Source organism: Bos indicus, chromosome 2 (assembly GCF_029378745.1).
Source record: "Bos indicus isolate NIAB-ARS_2022 breed Sahiwal x Tharparkar chromosome 2, NIAB-ARS_B.indTharparkar_mat_pri_1.0, whole genome shotgun sequence".
NCBI lineage: Eukaryota > Metazoa > Chordata > Mammalia > Artiodactyla > Bovidae > Bos > Bos indicus.
In genome coordinates this window covers 129084778-129093895 of record NC_091761.1, presented here as the reverse complement: position 1 = coordinate 129093895, position 9118 = coordinate 129084778, and positions in this window count along the sequence as shown.

Here is a 9118-nt window from a genome sequence, read left to right as displayed (position 1 = left end):
GCTCCTTTCTCATCTCTGAAAGGATTCTCTTCCCCCTCCATTGGGTTGATGTAAGGAGTTACAGGCTTAGGATAATGCAATGCACCTTAATGGTACTGAATAGATGGCTTAGAACTCTACCTCTATAATTTCCCTTTACCATGTGTTTTGACTTCCTAGTGGGAGTTCAAAAAAATTTGTGAATTGGTTTTAGGGAAAACTACTGACTTGGACCCTAATGAAAAATGCTGGCAAAATGAGAAGAGCTAAAATAGCCAAGTTGCATATGTCTGGGTCAAAGGAATGCTAAGTACCTTCACACTGGTGGGCGTTTTCACGCTGGTGAGGGTTTTCTTTCCATGCCCAATGACCACACAGTACAATAACAATCACGTGTAGTGTCACAGTGGACTGCAGGTACACTGTGTTCTAAGTTCACGGTTGTTTATCCAACAAACGCTTCCTGAGCACCTCCAAGGGGCCTGCGGGTGCCCTCTGACTCGGCTCAGGGCATGTACTCCATGAAGAAGACTCCTTGTGACTGGGACACTGCCTTCAGGCCTCCCTGAGGACCTAGTCCCTTAGCATGCCACACACACACACACACACACACACCATGCCCCTCATGCTTCTCCTGGAGCAAGGCATCTTCTCCCAATTTACGTTTGTCAGATACGAGCCTTGCTCTTCGTGGGAAAAGGGTTGTGTCTTTGTGCATCATCTAGCGTTGTACACACAAAGGAAAAGCCCAAGGTGAGAACGGAACCCCTGCATGCCAGTCAGGAGGCTGGGCACACAGTAGCTAAGACCGCAAGCCTTGGAGTTTGGTTGACTGGATTCCAGTCCCATCCATTGTCTCTCTTACCTCACTCTAGTCACCACCCTCTCCACCATGTCTAGCTGTGTGACCTCAAACAAGTCACTTTCTCTGAGCCTCATTGGGCATAATAATACCTATTCTATAAGGTTTTGGGGAGATTAAACCCGCCCTGAATGGTCTCATTAGGGAGAGTTCTTTTCCCAATTTCAGCTTTTGGCCGACTGGCCACCAGAGGGCGGTGGTCCCCATGATGGGAAAAGAGCCTGCCTGGTGATCTGTGATTCCTTCGAAGAAACACACACACACATCTGCACACACGTGCACCAGAAGGATATGTGGCCTTGACTGGGTCAACACAGCCAGTGGCCGACAAATGGGCACCCTGCTGGTCACTCTCCTCTGGGGTCACTCGAGGACTGGCATGAGCCTGAGACCAGTGAATAGGCGTTTGCTGGGGCCTTCCATTCTTTCTACCCTAACCATGGACCCACTGGCCTTTTCAAAGTGGTTCCTTCTGCTTGCTGTGCTTTGGTAAACGTCCTCTTCAGGTTCATCCCCACCTCTCTGAGTTCTTTCCTCCACAGATGGGATTCATCTAGGCTCCCCAAACACGGTAGTCTTCTTAATGGTAGCATTTAAACGCATCATTAAATTACTTATGTGCAATTTAACTAGATGTTAACAGTAAGGATGCTTGGAGGTTGGCAGCCTGGGCTCTGGCTTCACTGTGTAACTGTGCACATTATCTAACCTTTCTGAGTTACAGCTTCCTCATGTGTAAAAGTGGGACTAATAACAGTACTCAGCACATAGAGTTTTCCTGAAAACTACACAACATTAAGAATGCAAAGCCCTGGTTTGATGACCAAATGAATGACCAAGTGAGTGAGTGCCTATTAAAACCCTTGGAGTTGTGAAAACTATAAAACATGATAAAGGAAAATGATTCAAAGGAATGGAAAGATATCCCATGCTCTTGGGTTGGAAGAATTAATATTGATAAAATGGTCATATTATCCAGAGCAACCTACAGATTTAATGCAATCTCTATCAATATATTCATGACATTTTTCACAGAAAAATTTTCCTAAAATTTATATGGAACCACAAAAAACCCAGAATTGTCAAAACAATCCTGAGGAAAGAGAACAAAGCTGGAGGCATAATCCTTCCAGACTTCAGACTATACTACAAAGCTACATCAAAACAGCGTGTTATTATGGCCAACTCTAAGGATGTACCATACCCTACCAGACTCCGCTTCCATGGAATTTTCCAGGTAAGAATACTGGAGTGCATGGGTTGACATTTCCTCCTTCGGAGGATCTTCCTGACCTAGCAATCGAACCCGCATCTCCTGCATTGCAGGCGGATTCTTACCAGTTGAGCTACCCGGGAAGCCCCAAATGGGACCTAAGTAAACTTAAAAACTTTTGCACAGGAAAGGAAACTATCAAAAAGACAACCTATGAAATGGGAGAAAATATTTGCAAAGGAGGGCTTCTCTGGTGATCCAGGGGTTAAGCATCCACCTTGCAAGGCAGGGAACACCGGTTCAATCCCTGGTTGTGGAAGATGGGGCAACTAAACCCATGCACCACAACCAAGCCTGTGCTCTGGAGCCTGTGAGCTGCCCCTACTGAGACCACATGCTGCAACTCCTGAAGCCTGTGCTCAGTAGAACCCATGCTCCGCAGCAAGAGAAGCCACCGAAACAGAGCTCTCCTTCTAGGCACAGGCACAGCAACAAAGATCCAGCATGGCCCCAAATAAGCGAATAAATATTTAAAAAATATTTGCAAAAGATATGATCAACAAGGGGTTAATACCAAAAAATACATCCACAGTTCATACAACTCAATATCAAGAAAGCAAACAACCCGATTTTAAACGATGAACAGAAGACCGAAAGAGACATTTTTCAAAAAAGACATAGAGATGGCCGACAGGCATATGAAAAGATGCTCAATATCACTAATTATCAGAAAAATGCAAATCAAAATCACAGTGAAGTATCACCTCATCCTGGTCAGAATGGCCATCATCAAAAAGTCTACAAACAGTAAATGCTGGAGAGAGTGTGGAAGAAAAAGAGCCCTCCTACACTGTTGGCGAGAATGTAACGGTGCAGCCGATATGGAGAACAGTGGGGAGGTTCATTAAAAAACTAAAATTAGAGCTACTATACGATCCAGTAACCCTACATCTGGAAAAGATGAAAACCCTGATTCAAAGAGATACATTCACCCCAATGTTTTTTAGCAGCACTCTATACAATAGTTATGGAGAAGGCAATGGCACCCCACTCCAGTGCTCGAGCCTGGAAAATCCCATGGACAGAGGAGCCTGGTGGGCTACAGTCCATGGGGTCGATAAGAGTCGGACACGACTGAGAGACTTCACTTTCACTTTTCAGTTTCATGCACTGGAGAAGGAAATGGCAACCCACCCCAGTGTTCTTGCCTGGAGAATCCCAGGGACGGGGGAGCCTGGTGGGCTGCCGTCTATGGGGTCGCACAGAGTCGGACACGACTGAAGCGACTTAGCAGCAGCAGCAGCATACGATAGTTAAGACATGGAAACAACCCAAGTGCCAACAACAGATGGTTGATTGAAGAAGATGTGATACATACACACAGTGGAATATTACTCAGCCACAGTGCCAGTGTGGCAACATTGATGAACCTAGAGAATATTATACTTGGTGAAGTCAGACAGCGAAAGACAAATATTATATGATATAACTTATATATGAAATCTAAAAAATAGTACAAATTAATCTATACACAAAACAGAAATAAACTCACAGATACAGAAAACAAACTTACGGTTACCAGAGGGGAAAGGGAGGTGGGGAAGGATAAATTAGGATTAAAGAAACAAGCCCACAGAAATAAGCTCCTCAGGAGTAGGAACAATTTTCTTTCTTTTTTACATTGTGTAACGCTTGAATCCCAGTGTGGGCATGTTGCCAGTACAATGGTTTTCAAAGTAGGTTCTCCCCAACCAGCAGCCTTGGCATAACCTTAGAGCTTGTCACAAATGCCCATTTTTTAGGCCTTGCCTCTGACCTACTGAATCAGAAACTCTGGAGATGGGGCCCAGTAATCTGTGCTTTAGTTAGTCCTCCAGGTGATTCTACTGCGCCTACAGTTTGTGATCTACTGGCCTGGAGCACAGAGGCTCAGGAGTATTCATTTAAGTGGATGTGGTGGGGGTTTCAGAGAAGGCAATGGCACCCTACTCCAGTACTCTTGCCTGGAAAATCCATGGACAGAGGAGCCTGGTGGGCTGCAGTCCATGGGGTCTCGAAGAGTCGGACATGACTGAGCGACTTCACTTTCACTTTTTCACTTTCATGCATTGGAGAAGGAAATGGCAACCCACTCCAGTGTTCTTGCCTGGAGAATCCCAGGGACGGGGGAGCCTGGTGGGCTGCCATCTCTGGGGTCGCACAGAGTCGGACATGACTGAAGCGACTTAGCAGCAGCAGCAGCAGCAGGAAAGAATACTAGAGTGGGTTGCCATGCCCTCATCCAGAGGATCTGCCAGACCAAGGATTCGAACCCCATCACTTCCATCTCTTGCGTTGGCAGGTGGGTTCTTTACCACTAGTGCCACCTGGAAACCCATTAAGTGGATATGCTGCTGCTGCTAAGGCACTTCAGTCGTGTCCGACTCTGTGCAACCCCATAGACGGCAGCCCACCAGGCTCCCCCGTCCCTGGGATTCTCCAGGCAAGAACACTGGAGCGGGTTGCCATTTCCTTCTCCAATGCATGGAAGTGAAAAGTGAAAGTGAAGTCACTCAGTCCTGTCAGACTCTTCTCGACCCCATGGACTGCAGCCCACCAGGCTCCTCCGTCCCTGGGATTCTCCAGGCAAGAACACTGGGGTGGGTTGCCATTTCCTTCTCCAATGCATGGAAGTGAAAAGTGAAAGTGAAGTCGCTCAGTCCTGTCAGACTCTTCTTGACCCCATGGATTGCAGCCCACCAGGCTCCTCCGTCCATGGGAGTTTCCAGGCAAGAGTACTGGAGTGGGGTGCCATTAAGTGGATGTACCAACCTGTAAAATCGGTGATTTGAATTAGAATAGGCTGTAAGCTCTGTGAAGGCAGCAGGAGCCATGTTTTCCCTAGAACCTAGCAGATGCAGGCACACAGTAGGTGCTCAAAAATGTTTGTAAAATACATGAGTGAAAATCCTTTCCAGTTCTTCTGCTGTTTTTTAATTATTTTAAACCTTCCAAAGTTCAGTTTTATCTGTCCTCTCTCCCAGGATGGATGGAAGGATCAAGAGGCAAATGAAATATATGAATATACATAATCGAATAGTATTGTCATCAGAAATTCCCCAGAGAGGTCTGGACCCCCGCTGTAAGCTAGAACTTCAGGCAGCTTAAGAGTTCTGCCGCAGACGCACACCTGCGAGGCCTTGTCCATCCATGGAATGAGGAAGCCTGCTCTTAAAACAGCTCAACACTCTTAACAAGGAAGGAGCAGTAGTTATGACCCCATCCTGGCACAAGGTGGATGCTCAATAAATGTCTGAAAAGTAAACAACCCCCAGGAGAGCAGAGTTAATTGCATGGATTTTGAGCCATCAAATTGTTTTTCTTTTTCTCTCCTTCTTGTCCTATTGCTTTGTCCAGGATTGCCAAGATGATGCTGAGTTGTAGGAGTAACAGTAGGTGTCCTTGTCTTGTTTCTGAGGTTTTATTGTTAAGCATGATACTTGCTGTGGGCTTCAGGTGGCACTGGTGGTAAGGAGCCTGCCTGCTAATGCAGGAGACAAAAGAGACGTGGGTTCAATCCCCAGATCGGGAAGATCCCCTAGAGGAGGGCGTGGCAACCCACTCCAGTATTCTTGCCTGGACAATCTCTTGGACAGAGGAGCCTAGCGGGGTACAGTCCATAGGGTTGCAAAGAGTTGGACACGACTGAAGCGACTTAGCAGCAGCAGTAATTCCTGTATATTCTGATTTACCTATCAGGTTTCTAAAAATCATAAATGAGAGTTGATTTTTTCCTGTATCTATGGAGATGGTCACACGGGTTTTCCTTTAATTTGTTAATGTGAGGGTTGCATAAATTGCTTTCTTCCCAATTTTGATGGCAGGAGTTTGTGTCACGTGTGGTGTCAGAACAGCACCCAACAATTCACAGGCACCTAAATATATCTGCTGAATAAATAAATGTGGAACAGATTCCTAGGAAAACTTCCTCAAAAGTTGCATTTCTAGCTCACATTGTGCACAAAAGAAAAGCTTGGAGTTTTGCAGAAAATATGCTGATAATGTGTTTGTGTGCCTGGATCAATCCAAGCTGGCTGTGATTTATTTTTATTTTGCAAGGGTATATTTAATTGGCTACTATATATTTAGGTGGAAAAGGAAATGGCAACCCACTCCAGTATTCTTGCCTGGAGAGTCCTGTGGACGGAGGAGCCTGGTGCGCTGCTATCCACAGGGTCGCACAGAGTCGGACACGACTGAAGCGACTTAGCAGCAGCAGCAGCAGCATATATTTAGGATTTGTGTCTCTACATTTGAGAGAATTCTTCTGGAATTTTCTTTTCTTCCATTGTCCTTGCTTGGTTTAGGGATCAAGGTTATCCTAGCCTCATAAAACACATTGGATGATTTTTTCTCTCATTCTCTGAAAAATGTGTAAGTTCAAGATTAACATTTAATAAAACTTGTAAACTCCTTCTGGCTCTGCCATCATTTGGAGTCAGAAACTCCTGAATGCCAATTCAAGCTAGTTAACAATTTGTATTTCTTCTTGAGCCAATTTGGGTAAATATATTATTTTCTAGAAAATTGTTCCTTTCATATACATTTTCAGCTTTGCCTCTCATTGGCTGCATTACCTGGGAACTTTTTTAAATTAACAACTTTATTGAAGCATCTTTTACATAATCTAAATTTCACCCAATTTCAGGTGTACAATGCATTGATTTCTAGAAATTGTATCAAGTGACTGTAACTATTACCATAAATTTGCATTCACCCTATTTCCATGTGTAAAGCAATAGCTTTGTTGAGATATAATTCATATAGCCCACAATTCAACTACTTGAAGTATACTATTTAGGATATTCCTGGAGCTGTACAGCCATTACCACACCAATTTTAGAACATTTCCACGGCCCCCTCTCAATAAAGCCCTGTTCCCATTAGCAGTCCCTCCTCTTCTCCCTTCCTTCAAAGCCTTAAGCAGCTACTAATCTGCTTCCAGTCCCTAGACAGGCCTATTCCAGACATGTCATATAAATGAAATAATATCCTGTTACCATTTATGTCTGGCTTCTTTCATTTAGCAGGTTTTCAAGGTTCACCTGTGTTGCAGTATAAACCAGTAATTTATGTCTTTTTATTTGCTAAATAATACTCCATTGCTATGGGCTTCCCTGGTGGCTCAGATGGTAAAGAATCCACCCGCAATGCCAGAGACCTGGGTTTGATCCCTGGGTCAGAAAGATCCCCTGGAGAAGGAAATGGCAACCCACTCCAGTATTCTTTCCTGGGAAATCCCATGGACTGAGGAGCCTGGCAGGCTATAGTCCACGGGGTCACAAAGAGTCAGACATGAATGAAGCAACTTCGCACACATGCTTCGCACACACGCATTCCATGACTCTATGAATATATTTTATTTATCCATTCATCAATTGATAGACATTTGAGTTGTTCCATTCTTGGATTATTATGAATAATTCTTCCATGAACATTTGTGTACAAGTTTTTATGTGAATGTTTTCAATCCTCTTGGGTATATACCTAGAGGTAGAATTACTTGGGTTGCATGGTGGGTTTATGTTTAAAGTTTTGAGGACCTGTCAGACTTTCCCCCACAGTGGTTGTATTATTTTACATTCTGACTAGCAGTGTACAAGGGTTACAATTTCTCTACATCCTCAGCTGTGTTATTAAATATTATCTTTTTGATTATTGCCATCCTAGTAGATATGAGGTGGTATCTTGTCGTTTTGAGTTACACTTCCCTGGTGGGTGGCTAATGAGGTTGTGAATCTTTTCACGTACTTAATGGTCATTTGTATATCTTCTTCGGAGAAAAGCCCATTCATATCCTTTGTACATTTTTTTAGTTGGGTTATATATTTTTATTAAGTTTTAAGAGTTCATTCTGGGCTTCCTAAGTGGTGCCAGTAGTAAAGAACCTGCCTGCCAATGCAGGAGACATGAGACCTGGGTTCAATCCCTGCATCAGGAAGATCCTCTGGAGGAGGAAATGGCAACCCACACCAGTATTCTTGCCTGGAGAATCCCATGGACAGAGAAGCGTGGCAGGCTACAGTCCACGGGGTCCCAAAGAGTCAGACACGACTAAAGTGACGTAGCATGCACACAAGAGTTCCTTCTATATTCTAGATGTGGTGTGGTGTGGTTTAGTCGCTAAGTTGTGTCCGACTCTTGCAACCCCATGGACTGTAGCCTGCCAGGGTCTTCTGTCCATGGGGATTCTCCAGGCAAGAATACTGGAGCGGGTTGCCATTTCCTTCTCCAGTGGATCTTCCTAACCTAGGAACTGAACCCAGGTCTCCTGCATTGCAGGCAGACTCTTTACCAACTGAGCTACAAGGGAAGCCCATATTCTAGATACAAGTCCCTAATTATATGTGTTTTGTGAGCATCCTGAGGGTGGGGACTATTCTCATTCATTTCTAGCTCCCCAGTGCCTAGTAGGTCTTCAATAACTCATAAAAGACCATATCGATTGTACAAAGTATTAATGACTATGTACCAGTGTCAAGGAAAACCTCTACAAAACACTGAACTGGGCCTTGAATAAGCAAGAGCCTGCCCAAGTGAAATGCACAGAAGGGGGATAACTTGCTGTTTACAGGAATTGACAAAGAAGTCCAGTGTGGCTACAGGTTGTGCGGAGGAGTGGTCAGTAAGGCTGGAAAGGTAAAGTAAGCCAGTTGGAAGGTTGAAAATGGACGTTCACACCAAGTAAAGGGGTATTTCATCCTGAGGGCAGAGGAGCTACCCATTAAGCAGTGAGTGACATGATGAGAGCTGTGTTTTAGACAGATATCTCTGGGGTTTCCTCTGGCGGTCCAGTGGTTAAGACTGCCTTTCAATGAAGGGGGCAAGAGTTCAGTCTCTGATCGGGGAATTAAGATCCCATATGCTGCATGGGGCCAGAGAAGGCAATGGCACCCCACTCCAGTACTCTTGCCTGGAAAATCCCATGGATGGAGGAGGCTGGTAGGCTGCAGTCCACAGGGTCATGAAGAGTCAGACACAACTGAACGACTTCACTTTTGCTTTTCACTTTCATGCATTGGAGA